Source organism: Macaca nemestrina, chromosome 18, assembly GCF_043159975.1.
Source record: "Macaca nemestrina isolate mMacNem1 chromosome 18, mMacNem.hap1, whole genome shotgun sequence".
NCBI classification, from domain to species: Eukaryota; Metazoa; Chordata; class Mammalia; order Primates; family Cercopithecidae; genus Macaca; species Macaca nemestrina.
In genome coordinates, this window is record NC_092142.1 from 17,773,469 (window position 1) to 17,780,213 (window position 6,745).

At 41.0% G+C, this 6,745-nt stretch overlaps 1 long non-coding RNA gene across 1 annotated transcript; it reads right to left on the reverse strand.

Moving 5' to 3' along the window:
* Positions 1-4,480: 4,480 nt before the first annotated feature.
* On the reverse strand, positions 4,481-6,511 carry LOC112423587 (uncharacterized). Its single transcript, XR_003014080.2, has 3 exons — positions 6,427-6,511; positions 5,964-6,000; positions 4,481-4,646 (listed from the first exon to the last, which is right to left on the reverse strand). It is a non-coding gene; the product is annotated as an uncharacterized lncRNA (long non-coding RNA).
* Between the last annotated feature and the right edge of the window lie 234 nt (positions 6,512-6,745).

Consider the following 6,745-nt stretch of genomic DNA (forward strand, 5'->3'; position numbering starts at 1 on the left):
CCTGGGACCTTGTCTTACCCTACCCTCCATCACCAATATCCTCAGGTGACCCTGAACACTCCACTGGTCATGCTGAGTCTTGGTTTCCTCATGTGGGACTGATAATGCCACCCCTGGTTACTTCATAGGTCCATCTGCGTTCTAAGGGAGATGAATGAATGCACCTTGGAAGAGGTGGACTCCCTGGTACTCACTTATCTGATTCCCTCTGAGGTATAGCAAAAGCACCCATTTACTTCTCAAAGTTGCTATGGCAAAGAAAATAACACACTCAACCTGAGATAGAAGCATAGCCCTGGACCAAAACAAAACAAAATAAAAAAAGCAGGCAACAAGGCCGGGCGCGGTGGCTCAAGCCTGTAATCCCAGCACTTTGGGAGGCCGAGACGGGCAGATCACGAGGTCAGGAGATCGAGACCATCCTGGGTAACACAGTGAAACCCCGTCTCTACTAAAAATACAAAAACTTAGCCGGGCGAGGTGGCAGGCGCCTGTAGTCCCAGCTACTCGGGAGGCTGAGGCAGGAGAATGGCGTGAACCCGGGAGGCGGAGCTTGCAGTGAGCTGAGATCCGGCCACTGCACTCCAGCCTGGGTGACAGAGCGAGACTCCGTCTCAAAAAAAAAAAAAAAAAAAAAAAAAAAAAAAAAAAAAAAAAAAAGCAGGCAACATTCATTTGTAGGCAGCTCAAACTTCACTGGATTCTGGAGACATGGGGTCAAGCGCTAAATCCACCACAGTTTTTCAAAACATATTTGTAGTAAAAAAAAAAAAAAACATTAAATTCACCATCTTCACACCATTTTTTAATGTACAGTTCAGTAGTGTTAAGTATAGTCGCATTGTCATGCAACAGATCTATAAAACTTTTTCATCTGGCCAGGTGTAGTGGCTCATGCCTGTAACCCCAGCACTCTGGGAGGCGGGCGGATCACTTGAGGTCAGGAGTTTGAGACCAGTCTGGCCAACATGACAAAACCTCATCTCTACTAAAATCACAAAAATTAGCCAGGCCTGGGGGCATACATCTGTAATCCCAGCTACTCAGGAGGCTGAGGCAGGAGAATCCCTTGAACCCAGGAGGTGGAGATTGCAATGAGCCGAGATTGTGCCACTGCATTCCAAGGGCTACAGAACGAGACTCTGTCTCAAAAAACAAACAAACAAACAAAAAACACCACCACAAACTTTCATCTTACCAAACAGAAACTCTATACCCATTAAACACTAATTCCCCCTCTCCTCTCGTTTCCCCCAGCCCTTGTCAACTATCTTTCTACTTCCTATGATTTTGACTATTTAGATACTTCTTATGATCAGAATCATAGAGTATTTGTCCTTTTGTGACTGGCTTATTTCACTTAGTGGAATGTCCTTGAGTTTCACCCAAGTTGCAGCATATAGCAAGATTTCCTTCTTTTTTTAAGGCTGAATAATATTCATTATATGTATAGATATTTTCTACATCCATTCATCCATCAGTGGACATTTGTCTTCACATCTTGGCTATTACAAATAGTTCAGTAATGTACATTGGAGTGCTAAGATTTCTTTGAGATCCTGCTTATTTTTCTGTATGTCTATCCAAAAGTGGGATTGTGAGATAATATTGTAATTCCACTTTTTTTTTTTGAGAAAATTTCATACAATTTTCCATAATGGCTATGCCATTTTATAGTCCCATTTATAGTATATGAAGATTCCAATTTATTGGCCTCCTCACCAACACTTGTTATTTTCTGTTCTTTTGAAGTGACTATCCTAATGAGCATGATGTCACACGGACAATTTTGAGAAATTCACACATCCCCCTTGGGTCAAGACAAGGGAAATCATTTGTGTTAGTTTAGACGATCTTTCATAGTGTTTCCAGCTCTTAAAAAAATTCAGCAAATCAGACTCTGTGTCCCCACACCAAATGAGATCACGAATATGAACAAAGAATCTGTGTCAACAGGGAAGGGCTAGACAGCTGATGAAGAGCACATCATGTAAAGACTAAGGGAGGGGACTTGGTCAAGCTGCCTAGATGTGATGCTCATACCTGACCACTGCAAGCTATGTGAGACACTATCCATTTTCTTACCTGTAAAATGAAGGTGATAATTATCACTCACTCCCCCCACCCACAGAGGGTTAATGAGAAGACCAAAAAAGATCACAGGAGATAAGAAATCTGAGCCAGGTGCAAGGGTGTTTTTTCCTTGCTAAGAGACAGAGCCAGTGCTACTTGTTCCACTAACAAGTGAGGCCATAGGAGTTTCTCAACAAGGGCCAACTCCTTATGGTCTAAGGCAGACACCAAATCACAGAAAAGGCACAGATGTTGGCATCAGATAAACATGGGTGTGTTTGAATCTCGATTCAGCCTTCTAGTAACTGTGGTATTTTAACAAGTTCTTTAGTCTCAATGAGCTTCATTCAGTTTACTCAGCTGGAACATAAAGATATTTTAAAATGACTTTTCAGGATTGTTGCATTGCATAGAATGTACCCACCTGCCATGTAACAGGTGTTCAATGAATGATAACTATTATTTCTGTGTTGCCATCCTTTTCAAAGAAACACTGTTCCTTTCTGAAGGTAATAGCAAAGGCCAAGGGCCACCCAAAGTAGGGGGAAGAGGAAGAGGTGGGAGAAAGGGGGAAGACGACTGGGTTTTCTGTTCACGAATACTCCCTTTCCAGAAACAAGCCATTTATCAAAGTATTTGAGTCTCGCTTACTGTCAAAATGCAAGGGCTAATTACACTTGAAGAACAATTGACTACAAGAGCAAAAAAGACAGGGCCTGTTCAATTAATGGGAAAAGAAAGGGGGTCTCTAGCATATAATATTTTGGACATCAGATTGGAATGGCTTAATTAGCCATTGCTAAGGACTCTGAATTGTCTGTTGTCCTAGAAGCCATTAGTCATCTGTAGCTTTGAAGCATCTCATTTCAATTCTCTGATTCAACACTTTGAGTACCTGTTACATGTCAAGCACTGTGCTCAACATTAGTGATACAGCAAAGTCTAGTGGAAGACAGATGGCTTGAGCCTCTGCATTAGTCAGGGTTTTTTAGAAAAACAAAACAAATAGGATATGTAGAGATACATAGAAAGATTTATTATGGCCTTCAGTTCCATCCATGTCCCTGCAAAAAAAAAAATGATCTCATTCTTTTTTTATGGCTGCATAGTATTCCATAGTGTATATGTACCACATTTTCTTTATCCAGTCTATCATTGATGGGCTTTTAGGTTAATTCTATGTCTTTGCTATTGTAAATAGTGCTGCAATAAACATATGCGTGCAAGTGTTTTTATAATAGAATGATTTATATTCCTTTGGGTATGTACCCAGTAATGGGACTGCTGGGTCGAATGGTATTTCTGTCTTTAGGTCTCTGAGGAATCAACACACTGTCTTCCACAATGGCTAATTTATGCTCCCACCAACAGTGCATAAGTGTTCCTTTTTCTCCACAAACTCGCCAGCATTTATTATTTTTTTACCTTTTAATAGTAGCCATTCTGACTGGTGTTAGATGGTATCTCATTGCGGTTTTGATTTGCATTTCTGTAATGATCAGTGATAGTGCCATTATCCTTAGCAAACTAACACAGGAACAGAAAATTAAATACTGCATGTTCTCACTTATAAGTGGGAGCTAAATAATGAGAACACATAGTTACATAGAAGGGAATAACACACACTGGGGCCTTTTGGAGGGTGGAGGGTGGGAGGAGGGAAAGGATTATGAAAAGTAACTAATCAGTACTAGGCTTAATTCCTGGGTGATGAAATACTTTGTACAGCAAATCCCCATGACACACATGTACCTAGGTACCAAACCTGCACTTGTACTCCTGAACTTAAAATAAAAGTTAAAAAAAAGAAAGATTTATTATGAGGCATTGGTTTGCCTCATTATGGAGTCTGAGAAGTCCCACAAGCTACCATCTTCAAACTGGAGAATCAGGAAAGCTGGGGTATAATTCCAGTGCAAGTCCGAAGTCCTGAGAACCAGGAGAACAATGATGTGCATCCCAGTTTGAGTCTGAAGCCTCAAGAACCTGGAACTCTGATGTATCAGGGCAGGACAGGATGGATATCTCAGCTCAAGCAGAGAAAACAAACTCACCCTTTCTATGCCTTTGGTTTTTATTCAGACTCTCAGTGGACTGAATAATACCAACCCACATTCAGTAGAGTGGTCATCTTTACTCAGTCTACTGACTCAAATAGTAACCTCTTCCAGACACACTCTCACAGACACACCCAGAAATAATGTTTTACCAGCTATCTGGGCACCACTCAACCCAGTCAAGTTGACATATAAAATTAGCCATCATGCCCTCTTATGGGCATCTCAGATTTATTATGTCTTCAAAGAGCTCTCATTTTATCCAACCTCATGCTCCTCTGCCAGCTTTACTTTTCAGTAAAAGGCCTCTGCATCTGCCCAGTTGCTCATGGCAAAAAAAATCCTTGCTTTCAAAGTCATCCTTGATTTATCTCTGCTAGAACTTACCTTCAATAGACCAACAAGTCCTGTTTGTTTTATCACCAAAGTAGGTCTTGATTTCCACTCTTCTGTAAGCACATGGCCATTACCCTAGTCCAAGGTACCTGCTTTTGTGTGGGTTATTGCAAGAGCCTCCTTACAAAAAAAAAAAAAAAAAAAGTAAACTTTCTGTGTCTATCTCTGCTTCCCATTGTAATACACACAACATCTAAGGTTGTCTTTTAAAATGGTAAATCATGTTGTGCTATTCCTCTGCTTAAAATCCTTTAATATCTTTCCATTGCTCTTAGAGCCTACAATCACTAAAATAGCCTACAAGTTTCCACATGTTCTATCCATACTCACTCCTATAACCTCATCTCAGACCACACTCCTGATTGTCGGCTAAGACTTAGGCCCATCAAGCACTTTCTTGTCTCCAAGCCTTTGCCCTTGTTTTCATTGCACTTACTCTTTCCCTCATCTATTCCCAAGCCTAGTTCTTTCTCATCTCTCAGGCCTCAATTGAAACGTCACTTCTTCAAAGAGGTGGTCCTGACCTCACGATCCAAGTGAGCTCTCCCAGTTACTGTCCAGCCCATCACCTTATTTATTTCTTCCACAGCACTCACCCCATTGATAACCGCCTGACTCATGTGATTTTGTTGGATGCCATAATCCCCCCAGTCAATTGGTATCATGACGGCAGGGGCTTTGCCACTCTTGTTCACAGTTGTATTCCCAATGCCTTGCATGGCACCTGGCACATAGTAAGCTGTCAACCAATATTAATTAACTAAGTGAATGAAGGGGATAATGTGCTGGACAGCATAAGAGCTAAAAAATAATATTAAAAAAATACATGTGCCCATATGTTCATTGCACCACTATTCACAGTAGCAAAGACATGGAATCAACCCAAATGCCCATCAATGATAGACTGGATCAAGAAAATGTGGTGTGTATACACCATGGAATACTACACAGCCATAAAAAGGAATGAGATCATGTCCTTTGCAGGGACATGGATGGAACTGGAAGCCTTTATCCTCAGCAAACTAGCTTGGGAACAGAAAACCAAACACTGCATGTTCTCACTTATAAGTGGGAGCTGAACAATGAGAACACAAGGACACAGGGAGGGGAAAAACACACACTGGGGCCTGTTGGGGGGTGGAGTGGGAGGAGGGAGAGCATTAGGTAAAATAGCTAATGCATGCTGGCCTTAATACCTAGGTGATGGATTGATAGGTGCAACAAACCACCATGGCACATGTTTATCTATGTAACAAACCTGCACATCCTGCACACATACCCCAGAACTTAAAATAAAAATAAAAATTAATTTTGTAAAAAGCATAATGTAAAAAACTCCAATTTTCTTCCTCTAAAGAGCATTGTACAATGGTGTTTTTAGGAAAAATAAAATATCTTCACCAGAAAAGCACATATCAGATAGGAGATGATACTCACACAAGAACAAGGGAGCCCTCACTGCAGAAGCCAGACTCTGAAAGCCAAAGAGGAGTAGAGAGAAAGGCATGAGAACCTAGAGAGAATGTAGCAGAAGGAAAAACCAAACAAAATGAAAACAGTCTTCATACCAGTAGTGTGTAAACTCCAGAAAGAGAGTTTTCAATGAAGATACGCTGTGAGCTAGACTCATGATGTTGAGTAGCAGTTTTCTAGATTAACAAGAGGAGAAAATCAAAATCAGGATGAGGGGTAAAGGACTGATGGATTGGAGCATAAAATGCATTATAGCCACAAAGAATGGTTGAACATGCCACAAAAGCACACAGTCACGGAGAAACAATGTGGAATATCCAGCTAATTCCAGCATAGTCACTGCCTCATTAATAGGGGATGGAGGAAAGACAGCCAGGATGATTCCCAGATCTCAGTGAAATCAAACCAAGAGTCAACTCTCCAATACCTGGGAGTGAGTGATTCATAGTTAAATCATTGCAGAATCCTGGGAATACTCAATGGGGATTACACTGCAGGAGTTGATGAGTAATATTTTCTCGACCCTGGTGTTGGGAGAAAAGAAATCCATTATTATGCTAAGCCCTCATAGAAGATGAAGGATCACCTCCTCTTTAAACAAAGAATCGATTATAGAAGCTTGGCTTTCCTCCTGCCATCCTTCTGAGACTTGTAATCAATTCTTACTTAGTTCTCACCTACTTAGCAAATCCCAGCAGAGACTAGAGCGTTTCCCAAGTCCTTCTTCCATGCTAACCTGGTTAATA